The sequence below is a fragment of the Ranitomeya imitator genome, chromosome 1, assembly GCF_032444005.1.
Source record: "Ranitomeya imitator isolate aRanImi1 chromosome 1, aRanImi1.pri, whole genome shotgun sequence".
NCBI classification, from domain to species: domain Eukaryota; kingdom Metazoa; phylum Chordata; class Amphibia; order Anura; family Dendrobatidae; genus Ranitomeya; species Ranitomeya imitator.
Genome location: NC_091282.1, coordinates 258,634,721 through 258,662,374, shown reverse-complemented (window position 1 = coordinate 258,662,374; position 27,654 = coordinate 258,634,721). Strand labels below are relative to the sequence as shown.

The window sequence follows — 27,654 nt, the reverse complement described above, 5'->3', positions numbered from 1 at the left end:
TGCTCTGACCTCTATGTCCATTGTGGTACTGAATTACCTTATCATAACACCCCACATTGCCCCTCTATATAATATCTCCCCCACATATCCCCAACACAATCCCTTTCCATAATGTCGCCCCACATACTGCCACTTTCCATATCTCCCCTAAACTGCCTCTTTACAACTCCCCCTTACTATACTATGTCCCGTTTTGCAATCCCCCTAATTGCACCATAATGTCCCAAATTGCCCTATAATGTACCAATTTGCCCGATAATGTCCCCCATAATATCCCAAATTTTAACATTATGTGCCCTCATAGTAGAACAACTCTTCCCATCCCATCTCCTCATCTAAAATAACATGACATTTCATCTTCGGCTCCTCCATGGAGCACTTACCAGTGCCTGATGTCTCCTCTGCCTGTGTGGCCCCGGCGCTGGCAGCAGTGTGATGATGCCAGCAGTGTGCTGACCTTATCAAGCCGCTGAATGCCGAGGCGGTGCAGTGTTCAAATGTATTCGCATCCCTGACAGCTCCACAGGCCGCACAACATCTTTTGGCAGTCCTGCATTATTAACCATATGGTTTGGGCGGAGATTATGCAACCATCGGCAATGTACAAAATGGCATAAGTATTTTTTGCTGATTCACGTGAATTGAGTCACAAAATGTTAAAATTCGCCAGGACCTGTAAATTTCAGTTTGCAATTCTGTATTGTTATATTTATCAACTCCATACCTTGACTCTGTTGCTGACCTTATTTTTGCTTTCAACCATTTGACTGTTTCTTGTACTACCTCCTAAATCCAGACCCCTGGCTCATTCTTCACCAAAACTTCTTAGCATAGAATAGTTTTTGTTCTGTTCTGATCCCAGATTAGCCTTTAACTACAACTGTTGGCCTGACTCTACCTGTCAGTCTACTTGGTGACAATCCCCAGCTGACAACACCTTTCTTTTCTGGTCACAACAGTAGCCAGACTATTGTGGGTTAAAAACCTGTGGATTCACTGGTATGAAACCTAGATCTCTGCAAGAGGGTTATAAGATGAATACTAGTGAATACCTTTGTTTGCTCTGGGTTATCCAATCAGATTGCAGCTTCAAAACTCCATTTCTCTACTTTTTAGTGTTCGAACTGTTGCGATTACGGTTACTATTGTGCATTGATTCTCTTGATACTTTGATGTTTTGATACTTTGGTTTTCAGCATTACTGCAAAGTTAGCATTGCCTGCTGTTACCATTAATTGTGCATGTAACTCCTGCACCATCTATCATTAAAGAGCATTGTAGCTGTTTATTTTGATGATGCAATTCCAAAATATGTTTTTCAGAAAGCAAAAGAAGGTAAATCAGTGAAAATGAAATCCATCATTAGTATGGGTCACATATCCCTGGCATTTTTCTGCAGCATATCCAACTGTGTGGATGTGAGTAACCACAATAGGCACCCTGCTGTTTCCAGAGTTTGTTCTTCGGTATGTTTGCGGTTCCGTGGATTTGGTCATCACCTATTCAGGGGCTGACTGGCAAATTTTGGCCTGGGGGGCAAGCAGACAGCAGTGGCCCATGAGTAGCGGCTCATCCTTAAAGGGCTTGTCGGATCTTATGCTACATGTCTACAGACACTATGTGTGAATCCTCATATCGTGCGCTGTGAAGATTCTCTGGTGCCGGCAACAGGTGGTCTTGTGACTGTAAGCATGCAATATATATATTGCCAGCCACATTTCGACTAGACTGTTTTGGGCCTTGTTCAATACAGTTGCATTAGGCCATGCAAGTCTAGTCGGCATGTGACCGCATGTATGCAAATCACAAACTTACAGCCACACACCTGCCAAATGACCACAGCACTGCCAGCAATGTGAGAAGCACAAGTCTGCAGTCCAAAGAATGACAGAGTGAATGCACCAATGACACACACACACGCACAGCCCCACTGTATAATGACAGACACACGCACAGCCCCACTGTATAATGACACACACGCACAGCCCCACTGTATAATGACAGACACACGCACAGCCCCACTGTATAATGACACACACGCACAGCCCTACTGTATAATGACTGACACACGCACAGCCCCACTGTATAATGACACACATCCCCACTGTATAATGACACACACACACAGCCCTACTGTATAATGACAGACACACGCACAGCCCCACTGTATAATGACACACACGCACAGCCCCACTGTATAATGACACACACGCACAGCCCTACTGTATGACACACACACGCACAGCCCCACTGTATAATGACACACACACACGCACAGCCCCACTGTATAATGACACACACACACGCACAGCCCCACTGTATAATGACACAAATGCACAGCCCCAATGTATAATGACACACACACAGCCCCACTGTATAATGACACACACGCACAGCCCTACTGTATGACACACACACGCACAGCCCCACTGTATAATGACACACACACACGCACAGCCCCACTGTATAATGACAGGCACATGCACAGCCCCACTGTATAATGACACACACACGCACAGCCCCACTGTATAATGACACACACACGCACAGCCCCACTGTATAATGAGACACACGCACAGCCCCACTGTATAATGACAGACACGCACAGCCCCACTGTATAATGACACACACGCACAGCCCCACTGTATAATGACACACACGCACAGCCCTACTGTATGACACACACGCACAGCCCCACTGTATAATGACACACACACACGCAAAGCCCCACTGTATAATGACACACATGCACAGCCCCACTGTATAATGACACAAATGCACAGCCCCACTGTATAATGACACACACACACAGCCCCACTGTATAATGACACACACGCACAGCCCTACTGTATGACACACACACGCACAGCCCCACTGTATAATGACACACACACACGCACAGCCCCACTGTATAATGACAGGCACATGCACAGCCCCACTGTATAATGACACACACCCACAGCCCCACTGTATAATGACAGGCACACGCACAACCCCACTGTATAATGACAGGCACACGCACAAGCCCACTGTATAATGACACACATGCAGCTCTCTCACACACACACGCACGCAGCTCACACACGCACACAGCTCACACACATGCATGCAGCTCACATGCACGCAGCACACACACGCACGCAGCTCACACACACACGCACGCAGCTCACACACACGCACGCAGCTCACACACGCACACGCAGCTCACACACGCACACGCAGCTCACACACACACACGCACAGCCCCACTGTATAATGACATACCCACACAGCCCCACTGTATAATGACACACATGCAGCTCACACACACATGCACGCAGCTCACACACACACGCACGCAGCTCACACACACACGCACGCAGCTCACACACACATGCACGCAGCTCACACACACGCACGCACGCAGCTCACACACACACACGCACGCAGCTCACACACAAACACGCACGCAGCTCACACACACACGCACGCAGCTCACACACACACACGCACAGCCCCACTGTATAATGACATACCCACACAGCCCCACTGTATAATGACAGGCACACGCACAAGCCCACTGTATAATGACACACACATGCAGCTCACACACGCACGCATGCAGCTCTCACACACACACACACAGCTCTCACACACACGCACGCAGCTCACACACACACGCACAGCCCCACTGTATAATGACAGGCACACGCACAACCCAACTGAATAATGACACACACATGCAGCTCACACACACATGCACGCAGCTCACACACACACAGCTCAGACACATGCACGCAGCTCACACACGCACGCAGCTCACACACACATGCACCTCACACACAAGCACGCAGCTCACACACACACACGCAAGCAGCTCACACACACACGCACGCAGCTCACACACACACGCACGCAGCTCACACACGCACGCACGCAGCTCACACACGCACGCACAGCCCCACTGTATGACAGGCACACGCACAACCCCACTGTATAATGACACACACATGCAGCTCACACAAACACGCACGCAGCTCACACACACACGCACGCAGCTCACACACACACGCACGCAGCTCACTCACACACGCACACACACGCACACAGCCCCACTGTATAATGACACACACATGCAGCTCACACACACACGCACGCAGCTCACACACGCACCTCACACACACACACACGCACGCAGCTCACACACACACACATGCACAGCCCCACTGTATAATGACATACCCACACAGCCCCACTGTATAATGACACACACATGCAGCTCTCACACACACACGCACGCAGCTCTCACACACACGCACGCAGCTCTCACACACACGCACGCAGCTCTCACACACACAGGCACGCAGCTCTCACACACACACACGCACGCAGCTCACACACACACGCACGCAGCTCTCACACACGCACGCAGCTCTCACACACACGCACGCAGCTCTCACACACACACACGCACGCAGCTCACACACACACGCACGCAGCTCACACACACACCAATTACCTCATACACACACCAGTTACCTCAAACACACAAGCACGCAGATCACACACACACACACACCAGTTACCTCATACACACATCACACACCAGTTACCTCATACACACATCTCCTCATACACACATCACACACTCTCCTCTGTGGTGCAGGGGCGGCTGATGGCCATGTGCAGCTCTTCAGTTTCTCCTGCTCACAGCTCTGCACTGTCCCGGGCCCCGGCACCTCCCCCGTCTCTCCTTCTCTGCCGGGATAGCAGATAAGAGCAGGAGAAGCCGGAGCTCCGTGCACACACAGGCCGGTATGCCGGTATGCTGACCTTTCATCTTGGCTGCTGGCTCTCTCCCTCAGAGTGGCAGTGGTGCTTAGGAGCTTGCTCATCACATACCCCTGTAGCCTGCATGTCAGGGCTGCTGGCGGGATGACACCACCGCGCACTACAGGTGCGCTATGTATTACAGTCACTGCCAGTCCTCCAGCGGCCCTGTGCAGCTGCTTAGACACCGGCCCAGGGGGCATATGCATTTCTGCCACCCGCCCCAGCCCGCCCCTGCACCTATTTATGGACAGTATTTCTTGACAAAGTAAGCAGTTCCTTGCTGTCCAAGGTACAGTAGATGTTTGTGTACCCACCTATTTGGATGAGTAAAAAGCCAAGGTCATTTGTGGGGTAATAAAATGACTCTTAATTTAAACAAAATTAAAATCTCTAAATAGCATGTCTCATATTAAAGAATTATAACTACCATTACTATTCCTATTATCTAATCTGGTCTAGGGTGTACTGTTCCAATTCCAATTCCTATTATTCAGTTACTTATAAATTGATTTATACAGATTATAACATTAGTCCCAGTCCCCATTGAGGCAGCCAAACATATCGTAGGATGTGAATAAATCTATAGGTATTATTTAAAAAGACCAAAGTCGTGGCTTCTGGTCGGATTCAAACTTTTTGATTGTGGGATTGAAATAACAATTGATCCCCAATTGTAACAGTCAGTGATTGTAAAGATTTTAACTCATTGCTTTTCTTTTCCTCCCAAGGTGGGAAAGATCCTGAAGCAACATAATTACCGTAATCCTTCTATGGTCATCAAGATTACAAAAGTCGTATTAATAGTCCTAGGGGGACTCTAAGCCCAACAGAATTGCTGAGTATATTTCTGGCAATACTAGTTTGCTAGAAGAATCTTATTTGTAGGAATAGTTGTCCTCATAATACTTCTTCAAATATAATTTATAGCTGGATGCTAGCCAGAATACATGGGCTTTCAGATTCTGGTCCTGAGAGTTGTAAAGTGGGAGCATTCACCAGTGTAACTACTGTGCACTGTGCCAAGTTATTATTATTGTACATTTTTATAGCGCCATTTATTCCATGGGGCTTTACATGTGAAAAGGGGCAAATATAGACAAATACAACTTAACATAAGCAAAAAACAAGACACACAGGTACATAAGGAGGGAGACCCTGCCCACGAGGGCTCACAGTCTGCAAGTTGCTAAAGAATTTACATGCATTTCTTGCCACTACTAATTCTAGCACAGGCAAGTGCACATGAAATTGAAAACAATTCTGCTTTCTGCCTTATCATTATATTCTTTACATATACTGACTCCCATAGTCACACTCGCATGTCTTCTTTGCCTGGTTGGACATGTGAGACCATGATTGGTTTCTGACTTGTTTGACAGCATATGTGTACCCTCAAAGTTAGGGACGGTAGGATGCCCCTTACTTTCGCTACAAGTAGCACTTGGGTACAAAACAGAAACAATTGTAAGGCTAGGGTCACATTGCGCTAGGGCAGTCTGTTTAGCACATAGCGCTACGGACTGCGCTAATGCAATGTCCCAAAAGGGATTGCGTTAGCCGATCCTGCTAGCGCAGATCCCCGATCTGCACTAGCGAGGAACGGACCACGAACGCTGCAAGCAGCGTTCGCGGTCCGTCACTCAAATGACGGCACATCGCTAGTGCACGCCCAATGTGGGCGTGCGCTAGCGATGTGTTCGCCATTACAATCAATGGCGGCGTTAACGGACTAAGTTATACCGTGTTATGCCGCGGTGTAACGTAGTCCGTTAAACGTACCGCCATAACGCAGTCTGACCCTAGCCTTAGACAAACAAGTTATTTGAAATCAAATGTTTAAAAATGTCTTTAAAAAATATCGTAGTTGGAAATGTGTGAATTTAGCATTACATATCACCAATAATCATATCTGTTTAATAAATATTAAATTAGTTGTTGCATTGATAAAATATTATTTTTTATATATTTGTTTGCACCTATACATAGAGATGAACAGTGTTTCAATGGAGTTGCCAACTAGCTTGTAATTGGATAAGCTTTCACACCCCTAATAATGCTTACTGTTTTCTCTCTTTAATGCAGGGGTGGGGAACCTCAGGCCCAAGGGCCATTTATGGCTATCGATTACCTTTAATCCGGCCCCTGGGCAGATTCCCGGGGACAGCAGTTCTTGGGCTGGCAGCAGTATTTTGACGTCCTCTGGGTCTTTAGTTTCTTCTTGCGCTCTGAGCATGTGGTCGCAATTTACTACTTATCGCTGAGGCACATGCAGCAAAAGATTATGTACCGATCCCCCCCCCCAAAGGATGCTACAAATACCAGATGGCCCATGGCAGAAAAAAGGTTCCTCACCCCTGCTTTAACGTTTGTATGCAATCCAATTTTTAACAGTTGATAAAGCAATATTAACTTTCACCACGAAATATTTCTGTTTTGGCACAAACCAGAGGGAGTTAATATAAAGAGCTGGGAGAAGGAGTGAGTCAGTGTGTCGCTAAAGCCGCATGGAAAGCAGAGATCCCTATTGTTCGTAGGAGGTAGAAAAGGTTACCAATGGAGCATTTAGGAGCCAGAGTAGGGAATACCCTAAAACTGTGTGCATCTGGGAAAAAACTGTCATTAGCCTATGTAACCATTAGAGTACCAAACATAGAGTCTAAATAAGGTACCAAAAGAGTTAAATGTCAATGGATGACAGCTGGGCCACCATTATGTATTATTTATGACTAATCATCTCATACATTTTATTTCCTTGTTTGGGATTGTGCGCCCGTTTTCACTGTATCCCCACTTTTTCACCATACCTGATTCTTAAAGTACCAATTTCAGTGTATTTTTTTATTTTACTGCTGGATTGGTGCAACTAATGTACTTTCTCTGCCCCTCATATTATACTCACTGGCAACCATCTTCATCTTTTCTCGGCACTGCTCTGGTCAGTCTTCTGCAGTTTGTGATCTGACCATCGATCCAGTGTTTACTGGGCAAGCCGGAAGTCACAACTCAATGTAAGTCTATGAGAGCCAGAACGAGGCTCTCTTAGACTTACATTAAGAGTTGGTAACCGTCACCTCTGTCTTCTGGTCAGTCAGAAGTTGTTGTCACAAGATGGCGGCACAAGTAAATACTGGGGCAGGAATGCTGAAATATTTAAAAAAATTCAAAATCCTGGAATGGTTCTTTGATAAAGATTATATTTTTAAATTCTTTTGGCACCTTAATTATAGACTATATGGTCGGCCCACTTTTGTGGATGTTACGCGCTGCTCGTGGGTGGAATAGCAAGTCCAGGCACACACAGGAATGGTATGTGTTTTTTTATTTGTCTATGTGTTTCAAAGTTAATATACTTCTTCAGGACAAAAAGCACATGTAAGCAAACATGATACAGCTACATTTATAGTGATGAGATTTAAAATAATGGTGCCAAAGAGGACACAGAATGTGTCAAAGTTTATCAAGTCCCGTTTGCAAAGAATACATAGTTAAAAGAATCATAAATGAAAACATAAAATTGACAATATAATAGAATAAAGATATTGTGAACATATAATAATAAAAATGTGTAATGTGTATGTCTCTAATAAAATCATCTATTTACCTAAAAATTACAAATAAAAATATCTTTAAAAAAATATCAGGATGTGTAGAGTGGATTTTGGCTTACAGTATGATGCTCTTGTACGTTCAGGGCTAGTAACAACAGTGTATTACTCAGTGGTGGACTATCCGTCGATGCTGCTGCACCAAAGCCCCGAGGTGCAGGGGGGCCCCTGCAGGGCAGCTAATAATGAGGGCAATCTGGCCTGTTTCTCTGGTCCCGAGGCTCCGGGGTCCCATGGACAGATTGCTCTCATGTGTGGCGGGCAGAGAGCAATCCCTGCAGCTCTGATGCCTACAGGTGATAATAACAGCGAAGCAGAGCTGCAGGGATCCATCCTCTGCTTCCTGCTTGGCTATTCCTGTCTGACACAGCTGCATGGCTGGATGACATCAGCATTCAGTGCCTACCAGACAGAAAGCTGACGGCGACGATGATGCTGCGGCTTCAGGGGAACTTGCATAGAGGTGAGTGGTGTGTTTGTTTTTAAAAAAATTACATTAGAAGGAGGAGAGGGCAATGATACAGGTGGTGGGGAGAGGGCAATGATGGAGGTGGTGAGAGAGCAATGATGGAAGTGGTGGAGAGGGCAATAATGAAGGTTGTGGTGGAAAGGGCAATGATGGAGGTGGTGGGGAGAGGGTAATGATGGAGGTGGTGGGGAGAGGGCAATGATGGAGGTGGTGGAGAAGGCAATGATAAAGGTGCTTTTGGAAAGGGCAATGATGGAGGTGGTGGTGGAGAGGGCAATGATGGAGGTTGTGGGGGCATGAAGTGCTCTAAAATTTCCGGGTAGACTGCTGCGCTGACTTTGGTCTTGATAAAACACAGTGTACCTGTACCTCAAGGACCTATTGCACCCTATTATAATAGGGTGGTACTTTATATTATTTTGGGACTTGTGGGGAAAAGGGAGGACAGCTGGTTGCCCGGACGACATCCGCGTTGCAGAAGAAACCTCGTCGCAGTCTGCGTATGACAGGTTTCCCTTTTGTGAGTTTGTTGGCGATGAGGATGAGGCAGCATCCACTAAGGTCAGCGTCCCTGAGCCGCAGGTATCCAGGGGAAACTTTGGAACCGCCCAACTCAGAAATTTAATGGGGTTGCCCAAGAGCTGGGTGCTGACACTCGATACCCACATTTTGCCATGAATGGGGAGGTGATATATTGCATCACCAAGCTGAGAGGGGAGGAAATTAAGTAGTTACTGGTGCCAGGGCCATACAGACGCAGAGTGTTTGACATAGCCCATACGCATGTGTTAGGTGGTCACCTGGGCATAGAGAAAACCCAGGAACGGATCCTCCAGAGGTTCTACTGGTCCGGTTGTCACCATGATATTATGAACTTCTTTAGGTACTGTCCCTCCTGCCAGCTAACTTCCCCAGTGGCCCATTTTTGTAGCCCTTTGGTGCCATTGCCCCATATTGAGGTTCTGTTTGATGGCATAGCCATGGATCTAGTGGGACCCCTGGTCAAGTCCACCAGAGGGCATCAGTATATCCTGGTGATACTGGACTATGCTACGTGATACCCAGAGGCCATTCCACTACGTAACTCCTCCGCCAAGTGTATCGCCCGAAATTTGGTCCAGGTCTTCTCTAGGACGGGGTTGCCGAAAGAGATCATCCTGACAGACCAATGAACCGCGATTATGTCAAAGGTGATGAAGGAGTTGTGCAAAACCCTGCAAATCACACAACTCCGGACCTCAGTCTATCATCCACAGACGGATGACTTGGTAGAAAGATTCAACAAAACCTTGAAGGCTGTGTTGAAGAAGGTGATGGAGAAGGACGGCCGGGACTAGGACTCATAGAATAAAAGAAGGCTGACAGCAATCACTCATATAGGGCACTCGTTCCACATCCAGGGAACCCTCCCGGATATTGTATAGACTCCAAAGTAGAAGGACAGCGCTCCAGCCGGGTGTTAAGGTCCAATAATCTTTATTTCAGCCATGATAAAACAGCCAACAGCAACCTTTCGACCGCACAATCGGTCTTTTTCAAGCATACACCAGAGTGTTTGGGGCTGTCTTAAATAGTGTGGACACCACGCAGGGAGCTTATTAGTGATTAGTGATTAGTGATTAGTGCGATGCTTACCCAATGCCCCAAGTCGATGAACTGATTGAGAGGCTAGGGCCGGCTCGGTACATTACTACCCTTGACCTCACAAAAGGGTATTGGCAAATCCCAATGTCCCAAGATGCCAAGGAGAAGACTACTTTTCAATGTCAGATGGGTGCTTACTAGTGATGAGCGAATATACTCGTTACTCGAGATTTCCCGAGCATGCTCGTGTGTCCTCAGAGTATTTTTTAGTGCTCGGAGATTTAGTTTTCTTCCCCGCAGCTGAATGATTTACAGCTATTAGCCAGCTTGATTACATTTGGGGATTCCCTAGCAACCAGGCAACCCTCACATGTACTTAGCTGTTCTGATCTGGTGGCCTTGGAGCCGCATGGAACTTTCTCTGGAGTTGGTGGAAACTATACTGACCGCAATTCCTGAACTTAACACCGCAACTAGAAGTAGCCGTGGGGTGTGCCTAACAAATGCTAGACACCTCGACACAGCCGGAGGACTAAATACCCCTATAGATGGAAGTAGGAATTCTACCTTGCCTCAGAGTAGAACCCCAAAGGATAGGCAGCCCCCCACAAATATTGACTGTGAGTAGTAGAGGAAAGACACACGCAGGCAGGAAACAGGACTTACCAAAGAGGCCACTTCTAGCTAAATAGGAAAGGATAGGACAGAATACTAAGCGGTCAGTATTTAAACCCTTCCAAAAAAATATCCACAGCAGATGTTACAAAAAATTCCACCATCTAACTAAAGATGTGGAGCGTATATCTGCAACGCCTGAGAATCCAACAAGACTGAGAAAACACTGACACAATCTAAGCTGGACAAGAGAAAACAAATGAATAGCACAAAATATTAAGCACACAGCTTGTGTGCCACAGGAAAACAAAACCAAACACTTATCTTTGCTGAATTGGCAGCAAGGCAGGAGGAATCAGACACAGATCCAAAACCTCCCTGAACCATGGACAACTGGCAAGGACAATGTTGTGAATTCAGCTTTTGGGCTCCCTCCGGAGGTTGTAGAGGGTAATGCAGTTGTGCCTGGACTGCAGGAGTGGACAGGTGTATCTACTAATTGCAAAACTGACTGGGGTATATAGCTTTGCAGGATCCTATAGTCAGTGCCAGTTGTCCATTGTTTTTGAAGGATTCACTTCCCTGCTGGTCTCTCGAGTTTGCTGTGCTTTTCTACAAAGATAATTAAATAAATAGGGCAGCACACTGCAGCGCCAAAACATGCAAACTTGAAAAAACGAAATTTGAACTGCATTACTGCACTAGAAATATGAAAAATGAGAGCTTTTAGCGCACAAAAATGGCCAATTTTATGTGTACCTCGTAGCCACGTTAAGGCATCTCTCTTATACGAGGTCCTACGCTTGACCTACCTCACTAAGAATAAACGTCTCCATCTGAATGGGTACATGTAAAAACCTCTTCTTGGACTCAAATTCTCTCTCTATGTGGAGGGGTATTGGACCTACTATAATTAAACACCTGAAGCTAGGAGGCGGGGAGTGCACGATCAGAAGGCTAGAGAATACATTTCAAAAACCTGACCTGCACATCCAAACATAGACTGAGTGTGAACAGGTGCTGAACCCAGAGTCGCCAACTCGTATATAGTTAAATAAATAGGGCAGCACACTGCAGCGCCAAAACATGCAAACTTGAAAAAACGAAATTTGAACTGCATTACTGCACTAGAAATATGAAAAATGAGAGCTTTTAGCGCACAAAAATGGCCAATTTTATGTGTACCTCGTAGCCACGTTAAGGCATCTCTCTTATACGAGGTCCTACGCTTGACCTACCTCACTGAGAATAAACGTCTCCATCTGAATGGGTACATGTAAAAACCTCTTCTTGGACTCAAATTCTCTCTCTATGTGGAGGGGTATTGGACCTACTATAATTAAAACACCTGAAGCTAGGAGGCGGGGAGTGCACGATCAGAAGGCTAGAGAATACATTTCAAAAACCTGACCTGCACATCCAAACATAGACTGAGTGTGAACAGGTGCTGAACCCAGAGTCGCCAACTCGTATATAGTTAAATAAATAGGGCAGCACACTGCAGCGCCAAAACATGCAAACTTGAAAAAACGAAATTTGAACTGCATTACTGCACTAGAAATATGAAAAATGAGAGCTTTTAGCGCACAAAAATGGCCAATTTTATGTGTACCTCGTAGCCACGTTAAGGCATCTCTCTTATACGAGGTCCTACGCTTGACCTACCTCACTGAGAATAAACGTCTCCATCTGAATGGGTACATGTAAAAACCTCTTCTTGGACTCAAATTCTCTCTCTATGTGGAGGGGTATTGGACCTACTATAATTAAAACACCTGAAGCTAGGAGGCGGGGAGTGCACGATCAGAAGGCTAGAGAATACATTTCAAAAACCTGACCTGCACATCCAAACATAGACTGAGTGTGAACAGGTGCTGAACCCAGAGTCGCCAACTCGTATATAGTTAAATAAATAGGGCAGCACACTGCAGCGCCAAAACATGCAAACTTGAAAAAACGAAATTTGAACTGCATTACTGCACTAGAAATATGAAAAATGAGAGCTTTTAGCGCACAAAAATGGCCAATTTTATGTGTACCTCGTAGCCACGTTAAGGCATCTCTCTTATACGAGGTCCTACGCTTGACCTACCTCACTGAGAATAAACGTCTCCATCTGAATGGGTACATGTAAAAACCTCTTCTTGGACTCAAATTCTCTCTCTATGTGGAGGGGTATTGGACCTACTATAATTAAAACACCTGAAGCTAGGAGGCGGGGAGTGCACGATCAGAAGGCTAGAGAATACATTTCAAAAACCTGACCTGCACATCCAAACATAGACTGAGTGTGAACAGGTGCTGAACCCAGAGTCGCCAACTCGTATATAGTTAAATAAATAGGGCAGCACACTGCAGCGCCAAAACATGCAAACTTGAAAAAACGAAATTTGAATTGCATTACTGCACTAGAAATATGAAAAATGAGAGTTTTTAGCACACAAAAATGGCCAATTTTATGTGTACCTCGTAGCCACGTTAAGGCATCTCTCTTATACGAGGTCCTACGCTTGACCTACCTCACTGAGAATAAACGTCTCCATCTGAATGGGTACATGTAAAAACCTCTTCTTAAGAGAGATGCCTTAACGTGGCTACGAGGTACACATAAAATTGGCCATTTTTGTGCGCTAAAAGCTCTCATTTTTCATATTTCTAGTGCAGTAATGCAGTTCAAATTTCGTTTTTTCAAGTTTGCATGTTTTGGCGCTGCAGTGTGCTGCCCTATTTATTTAACTATATATGAGTTGGCGACTCTGGGTTCAGCACCTGTTCACACTCAGTCTATGTTTGGATGTGCAGGTCAGGTTTTTGAAATGTATTCTCTAGCCTTCTGATCGTGCACTCCCCGCCTCCTAGCTTCAGGTGTTTTAATTATAGTAGGTCCAATACCCCTCCACATAGAGAGAGAATTTGAGTCCAAGAAGAGGTTTTTACATGTACCCATTCAGATGGAGACGTTTATTCTCAGTGAGGTAGGTCAAGCGTAGGACCTCGTATAAGAGAGATGCCTTAACGTGGCTACGAGGTACACATAAAATTGGCCATTTTTGTGCGCTAAAAGCTCTCATTTTTCATATTTCTAGTGCAGTAATGCAGTTCAAATTTCGTTTTTTCAAGTTTGCATGTTTTGGCGCTGCAGTGTGCTGCCCTATTTATTTAACTATATACGAGTTGGCGACTCTGGGTTCAGCACCTGTTCACACTCAGTCTATGTTTGGATGTGCAGGTCAGGTTTTTGAAATGTATTCTCTAGCCTTCTGATCGTGCACTCCCCGCCTCCTAGCTTCAGGTGTTTTAATTATAGTAGGTCCAATACCCCTCCACATAGAGAGAGAATTTGAGTCCAAGAAGAGGTTTTTACATGTACCCATTCAGATGGAGACGTTTATTCTCAGTGAGGTAGGTCAAGCGTAGGACCTCGTATAAGAGAGATGCCTTAACGTGGCTACGAGGTACACATAAAATTGGCCATTTTTGTGCGCTAAAAGCTCTCATTTTTCATATTTCTAGTGCAGTAATGCAGTTCAAATTTCGTTTTTTCAAGTTTGCATGTTTTGGCGCTGCAGTGTGCTGCCCTATTTATTTAACTATATACGAGTTGGCGACTCTGGGTTCAGCACCTGTTCACACTCAGTCTATGTTTGGATGTGCAGGTCAGGTTTTTGAAATGTATTCTCTAGCCTTCTGATCGTGCACTCCCCGCCTCCTAGCTTCAGGTGTTTTAATTATAGTAGGTCCAATACCCCTCCACATAGAGAGAGAATTTGAGTCCAAGAAGAGGTTTTTACATGTACCCATTCAGATGGAGACGTTTATTCTCAGTGAGGTAGGTCAAGCGTAGGACCTCGTATAAGAGAGATGCCTTAACGTGGCTACGAGGTACACATAAAATTGGCCATTTTTGTGCGCTAAAAGCTCTCATTTTTCATATTTCTAGTGCAGTAATGCAGTTCAAATTTCGTTTTTTCAAGTTTGCATGTTTTGGCGCTGCAGTGTGCTGCCCTATTTATTTAACTATATACGAGTTGGCGACTCTGGGTTCAGCACCTGTTCACACTCAGTCTATGTTTGGATGTGCAGGTCAGGTTTTTGAAATGTATTCTCTAGCCTTCTGATCGTGCACTCCCCGCCTCCTAGCTTCAGGTGTTTTAAATATAGTAGGTCCAATACCCCTCCACATAGAGAGAGAATTTGAGTCCAAGAAGAGGTTTTTACATGTACCCATTCAGATGGAGACGTTTATTCTCAGTGAGGTAGGTCAAGCGTAGGACCTCGTATAAGAGAGATGCCTTAACGTGGCTACGAGGTACACATAAAATTGGCCATTTTTGTGCGCTAAAAGCTCTCATTTTTCATATTTCTAGTGCAGTAATGCAGTTCAAATTTCGTTTTTTCAAGTTTGCATGTTTTGGCGCTGCAGTGTGCTGCCCTATTTATTTAACTATATACGAGTTGGCGACTCTGGGTTCAGCACCTGTTCACACTCAGTCTATGTTTGGATGTGCAGGTCAGGTTTTTGAAATGTATTCTCTAGCCTTCTGATCGTGCACTCCCCGCCTCCTAGCTTCAGGTGTTTTAATTATAGTAGGTCCAATACCCCTCCACATAGAGAGAGAATTTGAGTCCAAGAAGAGGTTTTTACATGTACCCATTCAGATGGAGACGTTTATTCTCAGTGAGGTAGGTCAAGCGTAGGACCTCGTATAAGAGAGATGCCTTAACGTGGCTACGAGGTACACATAAAATTGGCCATTTTTGTGCGCTAAAAGCTCTCATTTTTCATATTTCTAGTGCAGTAATGCAGTTCAAATTTCGTTTTTTCAAGTTTGCATGTTTTGGCGCTGCAGTGTGCTGCCCTATTTATTTAACTATATACGAGTTGGCGACTCTGGGTTCAGCACCTGTTCACACTCAGTCTATGTTTGGATGTGCAGGTCAGGTTTTTGAAATGTATTCTCTAGCCTTCTGATCGTGCACTCCCCGCCTCCTAGCTTCAGGTGTTTTAATTATAGTAGGTCCAATACCCCTCCACATAGAGAGAGAATTTGAGTCCAAGAAGAGGTTTTTACATGTACCCATTCAGATGGAGACGTTTATTCTCAGTGAGGTAGGTCAAGCGTAGGACCTCGTATAAGAGAGATGCCTTAACGTGGCTACGAGGTACACATAAAATTGGCCATTTTTGTGCGCTAAAAGCTCTCATTTTTCATATTTCTAGTGCAGTAATGCAGTTCAAATTTCGTTTTTTCAAGTTTGCATGTTTTGGCGCTGCAGTGTGCTGCCCTATTTATTTAACTATATACGAGTTGGCGACTCTGGGTTCAGCACCTGTTCACACTCAGTCTATGTTTGGATGTGCAGGTCAGGTTTTTGAAATGTATTCTCTAGCCTTCTGATCGTGCACTCCCCGCCTCCTAGCTTCAGGTGTTTTAATTATAGTAGGTCCAATACCCCTCCACATAGAGAGAGAATTTGAGTCCAAGAAGAGGTTTTTACATGTACCCATTCAGATGGAGACGTTTATTCTCAGTGAGGTAGGTCAAGCGTAGGACCTCGTATAAGAGAGATGCCTTAACGTGGCTACGAGGTACACATAAAATTGGCCATTTTTGTGCGCTAAAAGCTCTCATTTTTCATATTTCTAGTGCAGTAATGCAGTTCAAATTTCGTTTTTTCAAGTTTGCATGTTTTGGCGCTGCAGTGTGCTGCCCTATTTATTTAACTATATACGAGTTGGCGACTCTGGGTTCAGCACCTGTTCACACTCAGTCTATGTTTGGATGTGCAGGTCAGGTTTTTGAAATGTATTTCTACAAAGATAAGTCCTGGCTTTGTTTTTGCTGTCCACCTGCTGTGGACCTTATAGTTCTGTGCATTTTCATGTTTTTGTCTTGTCCAGCTTAGTCTGTGAAGGATTTTTTGCAGCCTAGCTATTTCTCTGGAGATGCAGATATACCCCCCATGTCTTTAGTCAGATGTGGTGATTCGTATTTTCTGCGGTGGATATTTTCTAGTGTTTTTATACTGACCGCATAGTACTCTGTTCTATTCTTTCTTTTTAGCTAGTATGGCCTCCTATGCTAAAATCTGATTTCATATCTGCGTATGTTATTTCCCTCTCTTCTCACAGTCAATATTTGTGGGGGGCTATCTATCCTTTGGGGATTTTCTCTGAGGCAAGATAGGTTTCCTGTTTCTGTCTTTAGGGGTAGTTAGATCTTAGGCTGTGCCGAGGGGTCTAGGGAGTGTTAGGTACCCCCCACGGCTACTTCTAGTTGCGCTGCTAGGTTCAGGGTTTGCGGTCAGTACAGGGACCACCTTCTCCAGAGTCCGTCTCATGCTGCTCCTAGGCCACCAGATCATAACAGACTAATGAATCCTGCACACCTAAATACCCCAGTCAGAACTGCAATCAGCAGATACACCTGACCATGACTGCAACTCCTGGACAACTGCATTACCACCTACAACCACTGGAGGGAACCCAAAAGCAGAATTCACAACACTTAGCCTGTCTAATAGCTGTAAATCATTCAGCTGAGGCGATGAAAACTAAATCTCCAAGCACTAAAAAATACTCGGAGAACACCCGAGCGTGCTCAGGAAATCTCAAGTAACAAGTATATTCGCTCATCACTAGTGCTTACATTACACAAGGATGCCGTTTGGATTATAAGGTGCTCCAGCTACATTACAGAGAGCCATGGACCAGATCTTGGCCCCCACAAAAGGTACGCGGCAGCCTACATGGACGATATTGTAATCTTCAGCCAGTATTGGGGAGCCATCTGAGCAAAGTGCAGGCGGTACTGGATACTCTATGGAAGGCAGAGTTTTCTATAAACCCGAAAAAATGTGGGTACTTGAGCTATGTTGTAGGCAGGGGCAATATAAAGCCCCAGATAAATAAAGTTGAGGCGATCCAGGGCTAGCCACGACCCCTCTCAAAAAAGCAGGCCAGGGCATTGTGGGCTAATACCGCCGATTTATCCCAAACTTCGTGATGGTAGCTGCCTCTGTGACAGACCTCCTTATGGTGGGACAAAGTCGGCTATGGGTAAGTGGTCTCTAGAAGCTGAGACGGCCTTCCAGAAACTGAAGCTGGCCCTGTGCAAACAGCCAGTGCTGGTAGCACCCAATTTCTCCAAGAAGTTTGTGGCCCAGACGAATGCGTCGGATGTCAGGCTGGGCACGGTCTTATCTCAAGAGGTGGACGCAGAAGAGCACTCCATAATGTATCTTAGCCAAAAGTTGTCATCCTGGAGAAAAACTATTCCATAGTGGAGAAGGAATGCCAGCAAGTGGGTGTTGGACTCTCTAAGGTGCTACCTCTTGGGCAGGAAGTTCAGACTGGTGTCATACCATGCCCCACTGAAGTGGATCAGGAAAAAAAAAAAAAGGGAACAATGCCTGGGGTACCAGGTGGTCCCCAGCACTTCCACGTGAAGCAAAGGTCAGGGAATGGCAATGCTGATGGTCTATCGAGAGTCCACGATTTAATGGCAGAAGGTGCCAAGCCACCTGGCTTTGGGCAGAGGGGGAGGGTATGTAAGAGAGCTGCCGGACAAGTCCTTGAGGGGAGATATGTGTCATCGTGGCTGTTAGCTGCGGTGATGTGAGTTTGGAAGCATGCTCTAGCACATATACTGCTGAGAGAGTTATTTGGCCAATCCAGGGAAGGTTTTAAGAGAAGGGTGGGAATGACCACTCACATATCTCAACCCAAGGGCCGTGGTTTGACAGATAAAATGGAGGCCAGGGCTCTCATTCAGTGTCTGTGGCTGGAGGTGAGGAGACCTCCAGTGTGTGTTGTTAAAGACACTGACCTGAGTGAGCAGACCTGTAGGGCTATAGGGCTACCTGCAGTTCGTGTTTACCTTCAGTGTGTGTTGTAAAAGGCACTGGCTTGAGCGGGCGGACCTGCAATACCATATGGACTATTTGTTTTAAGATATTTTGGACAGTCGGGAAAAGATAGTGTAAACATACCTTACGAAAACATCTACATCTCCCAATGTAATTGAATATCTATCTACAGTGGGGCAAAAAAGCATTTAGTCAGTCAGCAATAGTGCAAGTTCCACCACTTAAAAAGATGAGAGGCGTCTGTAATTTACATCATAGGTAGACCTTAACTATGGGAGACAAACTGAGAAAAAAAATCCAGAAAATCACATTGTCTGTTTTTTTTAACATTTTATTTGCATATTATGGTGGAAAATAAGTATTTGGTCAGAAACAAAATTTCATCTCAATACTTTGTAATATATCCTTTGTTGGCAATGACAGAGGTCAAACGTTTTCTGTAAGTCTTCACAAGGTTGCCACACACTGTTGTTGGTATGTTGGCCCATTTCTCCATGCAGATCTGGAGACTGGCTAGGCCACTCCAGGACCTTGAAATGCTTCTTACGAAGCCACTCCTTCGTTGCCCTGGCGGTGTGCTTTGGATCATTGTCATGTTGAAAGACCCAACCACGTTTCATCTTCAATGCCCTTGCTGATGGAAGGAGGTTTGCACTCAAAATCTCATGATACATGGCCCCATTCATTCTTTCATGTACCCGGATCAGTCGTCCTGGCCCCTTTGCAGAGAAACAGCCCCAAAGCATGATGTTTCCACCACTATGCTTTACAGTAGGTATGGTGTTTGATGGATGCAACTCAGTATTCTTTTTCCTCCAAACATGACAAGTTGTGTTTCTACCAAACAGTTCCAGTTTGGTTTCATCAGACCATAGGACATTCTCCCAAAACTCCTCTGGATCATCCAAATGCTCTCTAGCAAACTTCAGACGGGCCCGGACATGTACTGGCTTAAGCAGTGGGACACGTCTGGCACTGCAGGATCTGAGTCCATGGTGGCGTAGTGTGTTACTTATGGTAGGCCTTGTTACATTGGTCCCAGCTCTCTGCAGTTCATTCAGTAGGTCCCCCCGCGTGGTTCTGGGATTTTTGCTCACCGTTCTTGTGATCATTCTGACCCCACGGGGTGGGATTTTGCGTGGAGCCCCAGATCGAGGGAGATTATCAGTGGTCTTGTATGTCTTCCATTTTCTAATTATTGCTCCCACTGTTGATTTCTTCACTCCAAGCTGGTTGGCTATTGCAGATTCAGTCTTCCCAGCCTGGTGCAGGGCTACAATTTTGTTTCTGGTGTCCTTTGACAGCTCTTTGGTCTTCACCATAGTGGAGTTTGGAGTTAGACTGTTTGATGGTGTGCACAGGTGTCTTTTTATACTGATAACAAGTTTAAACAGGTGCCATTACTACAGGTAATGAGTGGAGGAAAGAGGAGACTCTTAAAGAAGAAGTTACAGGTCTGTGAGAGCCAGAAATCTTAATTGTTTGTTTCTGACCAAATACTTATTTTCCACCATAAAATGCAAAAAAAAATGATAAAAAAACAGACAATGTGATTTTCTGGATTTTTTTTTTCTCAGTTTGTCTCCCATAGTTGAGGTCTACCTATGATGTAAATTACAGACGCCTCTCATCTTTTTAAGTGGTGGAACTTGCACTATTGCTGACTGACTAAATACTTTTTTGCCCCACTGTATCTATCTATCTATCTATCTATCTATCTATCTATCTATCTATCATATCAATCAGGTATGTCTACGCTTCCCAGCTGGTCATTCAACATTCTTTCCAAGTTATTTTTCTACCAAATACATGCTTTTCCCCGTTGCATCATTGTTACTCTTTTTTTCCATCTGTATATAAGATTTACCTACCTAATCATTTCATTTACTAAGGCTAAGTTCACATTAGCCTTAGGGGGCTTTGCGGAGGGCTGCGTACGCGCTCCGTTAAGCCCCGCCTACTTCAGCATACTTCTGCATGCGTCCTGCGTGCCTATCTTTAACATTGGGTACGCAGGACATGCGAATGTATGCGGACATACGGTCATCGGGCACGTCAAAACGACGCATCCGCATACATCCGCATGTCCTGCGTACCCAAGGATAAAGTTAGGTACACAGGGCGCATGCAGAAGTATGCGGAAGTAGGCGGGGCTTAATGGAGGACGTACACAGCACTCCGCAAAGCCCCCGAACGCTAATGTGAACCCGGCCTAACAGCGTCATATATTTCTTCAGCCTTCGCTGCCTGCCTCATATCTCTCCAGACATCACCTTGCAGCTGTCTTTCCTCATGAATAAGCCCACATAAACAATCTAATGTTTCATTGCTCCATGCAGATTTAGGACTTTTATGTAACTGTGCATTTATTACAGGAATCCTCGGAGTCCCTGAGCATAGTGTCTTACACCTAAGGCCTGTGATGCTCAGGACTGACGAGATAATCAAGACTAACGATCTCTAAGGATTCAGTACGTTAATATTAGAATGGAAGTGTAGCTAACAGGGTCCCAGGATGATGATCTCAGAGACCAAGGTGTTTATGAGAAAACTCTAGGACTGAAAGGTTCTGCAATTATATATTGTAAATACATGTTATTAAAAAATTCAGTTGGGTGTCTATATTTAAAAACAGCCCATTCAATATAGCCCAAAAAGCAGTAATTGGCAGAAAGATATATACATTAGCTGGGCGAGATATACAGCTTATAGATTTCGTAATCTTACTCAGCTGCTTTCAGATATAAGAGGGCAAACTGTATGTGGGCACTTTGCATTCCAGGTCCTGATCCCTCGAGAACAAGGCAGTCAAACCTTTGACAAAATCCTGTGATCCGAATGATCAGAAACACCTTTCCATCCTGGGACAGGCTACTGAATAAGGGCTTGCTCCCACTTGCGCATAAATCAAACGAGTGCAATGCGAGAAATCATCACATTGGACTCTGACCAATGCTAGACAATGAGTCAGTGCTCACTTGCAAGTTTTTACTTAGTTTGGATTGGACTGAGAAATAAATTGCAGCATGCTGTGATTGTCTGCGAGAATTGGATTGCACTCGCCAATGCAAATCAATGGGTGCGAGAAAAAAAAAAATCACACCGCCCATGTATCATGCATATGCTGTCCGATTTTTATGCACACATCTGAAAGTACTGTACAGCCTGAACTGTCAGAATAGATAGAAATACATTCAATACATTCTGTTGATTACACTTCTGTTGCGGGGACTAGCATCTCCATAAGAGAAATTGACATGCTGCGGTCTTGGAAGAAACGCCGCATGTCAGTCTCCGCGTGTGATCCGCAGGTGACTATGGACGCATAGAGGACATGAGATTTATAGAAATCCCATCCACTATGCTGTCACTGCTGGCAGCTGCGGGTTTGACGCTATATGAATACGCAGCTTCAAACCCGCAGCAATTCCTGATCGTGGGCACGTACCCTTACAATGCTCATCGTTGTCTTGGACTTCATTTACAGTTAAATAAACTTTATACAGATGCATATCCAGCAGATGGCAGCCAAAAGCACACACTTTTGTCCTATGCCTGTTGATTGAATAGGCCCTCCAACAACATTGAAATATATGCTGTGTATATATTTGGCTAATTGCATAAGCTGTGTGTATGTAGCCTCAGTTGGCTTACTCTGTCAGAAATGTGTGGGAAGCGTATCACTCATCCAGCCATGCCATTTGGCGGCATTATTTGTTTATTGCGTAGTAGTATCACTGATGCTGATATTATTATTATTATTATTTATTGTTAGAGCGCCATTTATTCCATGGCGCTTTACATGTAGGGAGGGGTATACATAATAAAAACAAGTACAATAATCTTAAACAATACAAGTCATAACTGGTACAGGAGGAGTGAGGACCCTGCCTGCGAAGGCTCACAATCTACAAGGGATGGGTGAGAATACAGTAGGCGAGGGAAGAGCTGGTCATCCAGCGGTTTGGTCGATCGGTGGTTACTGCAGGTTGTAGGCTTGTCGGAAGAGGTGGGTCTTCAGGCTCTTTTTGAAGGTTTCGATGGTAGGCGAGAGTCTAATGTGTTGTGGTAGAGGGTTCCAGAGTAGGGGTGATACGCAAGAGAAATCATGTATATGATTGTGGGAAGAGGAGATAAGAGGGAGTAGAGAAGGAGGTCTTGTGAGGATTGGAGGTTGCGTGTAGGTAAGTACCGGGAGACGAGGTCACAGATGTATGGAGGAGACAGGTTGTGGATGGCTTTGTACGTCATGGTTAGTGTTTTGTACTGGAGTCTCTGGGCAACGGGGAGCCAGTGAAGGGATTGACAGAGGGGAGAAGCTGGGGAATAGCGGGGGGACAGGTGGATTAGTCGGGCAGCAGAGTTTAGAATAGATTAGAGGGGTGCGAGAGTGTTCGAGGGGACGCCACAGAGCAGGAGGTTGCAGTAGTCAAGGCGAGAGATGATGAGGGCATGGACTAGGGTTTTTGCAGATTCTTGGTTGAGGAATGAACGGATTTGTGAAATATTTTTGAGTTGAAGTCGGCAGGAAGTGGAAAGGCTTGGATGTTTGAAGGAGAGATCAGCGTCAAGGATTACCCCGAGGCAGCGAGCTTGTGGGACTGGGGAGAGTGGGCAGCCATTTACTGTAATGGTAGGTTCGTTGGGGGGGGGGGTCACGTGAGATGGGGGAAAGATGATGAATTCTGTTTTGTCCATGTTAAGTTTCAGAATTCTAGCGGAGAAGAAGGATGAAATAGTGGACAGACATTGAGGGATTCTGGTTAGTAGGTAGGTGATATCTGGTCTAGAGATGTAGATCTGTGTGTCATCAGCATAGAGATGATACTGAAAGCCATGAGATTCTATGAGCTGTCCCAGGCCAAAGGTGTAAATGGAGAAGAGCAGGGGCCCTAGGACTGAACCTTGTGGGACTCCGACAGATAGGGGGCGAGGTGAGGAGGTGGTGTGTGAGTGGGAGACGCTGAATGTCCGGTCTGTTAGGTATGATGAGATCCAGGATAGGGCCAAGTCTGTGATGCCAAGGGATGAGAGGGTCTGTAATAATAGGGAATGGTCCACTGTGTCAAAGGCCACCGACAGGTCCAGGAGGAGGAGGACAGTGTAGTGTCGCTTGCTCTTGGTGGTTAAGAGGTCATTGGTGACCTTAGTTAGGGCTGTTTCAGTGGAGTGGTGTGACTGGAAGCCAGATTGTAAGCGGTCGAAGAGGGAGCAAGAAGAGAGATGGGAGCACAGTTCAAGGTAGACGTGTTGTTCCAGTAGCTTGGAGGCATAGGGGAGAAGTGATATAGGGCGATAGCTAGATACAGAGGATGGGTCAAGAGAGGGCTTTTTGAGGATAGGTGTGATAGAGGCATGTTTAAAGCTTGAGTGCAAAACACCAGTTGTTAGTGATAGGTTGAAGAGATAGGTTAGGGTTGGGATGAAGACTGTGGTGAGGTTTGGGATGAAGTGGGATGGGATCGGGTCAAGTGCACAGGTGGTGAGTTGTGATCTTGAGAGTAGAGTGGAGAGTCGATCTTCTGTAATGGTGGAGAAGTTTATTTTGGAGGTGGAGGGCTGGGAAGTCGGGAGGAAGGGCTCTGGTGGTTGTTGACCAAAACTGTCTCTGATGTTATCAATCTTCTGCTTGAAAAATGAGGCAAAGTCTTCAGCTGAGATGAGTGGGGAGGGAGGAGGTGCTGGGGGACGAAGGAGAGAATTGAAGGTGTTGAATAACTGTTTAGGTTTGTTTAGCTGTGACGAGTATGGTCTTGAAAGTAGTGAGGGACTGTTTGAATGCGATGAAGTGCTCGTTGGAGTGGGATCTTTTCCATCTGCGCTCAGCAGCCCTGGAAGCTCGCCTCAGTTCTTTGGTCAGGCTGGTGTGCCAGGGCTGTCTGTTGATTTTGCGAGCTTTGGTATGTGTAAGTGGGGCAGCAGATTCCAAAGCTACAGCTATTGTGGTGTTATATAGAGCGGCAGCGTCATCCGCATTGTGTAAAGAACTTATATCTGTGAGAGGGAGGAGGGATTCAGAGAATGAGTGTAGGTCAAGGTGTTTAAGATTTCTGCGAGGGTGGATATAGTGGACTTTGCTTAATAAAGTATTGGGATAATATTTGTTATATTGGAACTGTATGGTTGTATTATTTAGAAGTATTACTTATAATATGGCCATATTGCTGCCTTTTCTGTAACTTTTTTTTTTCTGGAGGGAAAATGCATATGTCTTTATAGGCTCTGGCACTTATACTGGAGCCAATGCATCTGAGCAACATGCTGGTAGGAGAAAAATAGGTCCACATTGTGTCCCAGGGCCCATAGTACTCTAGTTACGCCACTGCTTACAAGTTTCATTTACTTTTTATTGATCAATAATCTAGATTATTTGATAATCCTAAATTATTAAACTCCACTGCCTTTTCCCAGACACACTATTTACACACTGTATCAGAGAATCGGTAAAATCCATGCCAAATGTGAATTTATGCTTTCATGGATATGTTTTTAACACTATGTTATTCTGTTTTCAGTCTTGGGACTACAAAAATCTAAATTAAAAGTGAGGCAGCTTTGAGAAACAGAACAATAAAGCCTCCTCCCAGAAAGAATGTCTTGGAGAATCAGTCTCCGCTGTGCTTTATCCACTAGTGAGACTCCGACAAAGGTCCATTATCAGTAATAATATTGATATTGCTTGGTGCTTATGAGCAGCCTGTGTGACATGATTTTAAGGCGGACTTTAGGGAAGTCACATGGGGAACTCCAGAAGTATAATTTGGCTTGTCACCAAAATCCCTCCCCATCGCCACCATTGGAGCCTAGCTCGCTCACAACTTCCATTAACCCTTAGTGGGCACATTACTCTGGACAACAAATGTCCAATTCTGTCATTTTAAGAGGTATCACCACTTATTTATACAGAATGCCGTACAGCTAGGATTCAGAAGAACTGTCATGAAAGAAAACAAGGTAAAAAAAAGTCATTTAAATAACAGCTGCAGATTATGGTTTAGCTAACATGCTTAAAAAGGTGATGGGAAGGAAACTGGTTTGTGAGCCGCTCCATACACATAAATTACGACAGGCATTTAGCGTAAGGCTATGGTCACATGACTGTTTTTCTCTCATCCGGGAAAATGGATCCGATTATTCTAATCACACTCTGATCGGAGTGCAATCTGATTTACCGATGCAAATTGTGTGTGCTGCAATTTTTTTCCTTGGACATACCCGGTCCGAGGAAAGAATAGGACATGTGCGTGACTCCATAGAATAACACTGTCCTAACATTTTGATGCCTCGAACACGGAAAATACAGTCATCTGCACGAGCTCTTAAGATCCCCAAACACATGGGAGTATAGCCAGCCAAACTCAACAATTTCGGCAGGACCTCTTGACTTGGACATTTTTCATTTAAATGCCCTATTCCTTATTTCTTCTCTGAAATCAGTCGCTGCCAGAGATAGGTGACGGCTACTCGGTCATAAGCAAACAGGACACATGCACGCTCTGCCAAAAGAAGCATGCATGTGTAAGAAGGGGGAGTTGGAAAGATCCTTTTTTACCCCAAGTCAAATGTCTTCCAACCCACAAAGACTAAATTGTAAAGAATATCAGCTTTAGGTCCCATTCATACAGAGAATCCGGTGTGGTGTTCCATGGATTCCCTATGGCTCGGTTTTAGAACCATTGGCATTCTGTGCACGGTTGTACGCTTGCTACCTTACCATGGCATCATATTCTCACCCACAATGCTTTTAAGATAGAGTACCACCATTATCAGTCATTCTATGTCATGAAATAGGCCATTTTTCTGAAACCTTTGTGTGCCGCCATATGAAATCAGAGACATAGGAATGAACAGCATGAAAGTATGGATTCTTATGGCGGCTATATTACATGACTGTATAGGGCCGTAATATTACTGCTGGTATAAATCATTGCTCTATTGCGCAAAAGTCCAGATTTTAGAAGAAAAGTTATACCTGTAAAACACAACTAACGACTAGAACAGTATGTATTTAAGAAGCTTCATTTAGCCGCATTCTGAATATAACCTTCTGGGAATTATCAATTGCCTCCCATTACCCTACAGACCTCGCAGCAGACACACAATGTTTTTCAATGGGTAATCTGATAGTTTCCCTTTTTTAATAATGTATTGATCTTGCAAAGTGTTTTCAATAGTAACATTGCATTAGGAAATTGCTATCAAAGCAATTACCTAATATAGTACTTAAAGGAGCCCAAGCTTACCGGATCATACTGCACAGATAGATTTATGTTTAGAAATGATGACTAAATGCAGATTTAAAGGGACACTGTCACCTGAATTTGGAGGGAACAATCTTCAGCCATGGAGGCGGGGGTTTTGGGTGTTTGATTCACCCTTTCCTTACCCGATGGCTGCATGCTGGCTGTAATATTGGATTGAAGTTCATTCTCTGTCCTCCGTAGTACATGCCTACACAAGGCAATCTTGCCTAGCACAGGTGTGTACTATGGAGGACAGAGAATGAACTTCAATCCAATATTGCAGCCAGCATGCAGCCAGCGGGTAAGGAAAGGGTGAATCAAACACCCAAAACCCCGCCTCCATGGCTGAAGATTGTTCCCTCCAAATTCAGGTGACAGTGTCCCTTTAACAACACTTAGGGGTTATTTCTCCAAGTTGGACCTCATTCGGATATCCTGGTTTTTTTTATTACATGAC

General features: G+C 44.9%; 1 long non-coding RNA gene across 1 annotated transcript; it reads right to left on the bottom strand.

The window, feature by feature from the left end:
* Positions 1-1,293: 1,293 nt before the first annotated feature.
* Positions 1,294-27,387, bottom strand: LOC138657721 (uncharacterized). The gene is made up of 3 exons (XR_011317154.1): positions 27,341-27,387; positions 5,050-5,126; positions 1,294-1,499 (listed from the first exon to the last, which is right to left on the bottom strand). It is a non-coding gene; the product is annotated as an uncharacterized lncRNA (long non-coding RNA).
* Positions 27,388-27,654: the final 267 nt, after the last annotated feature.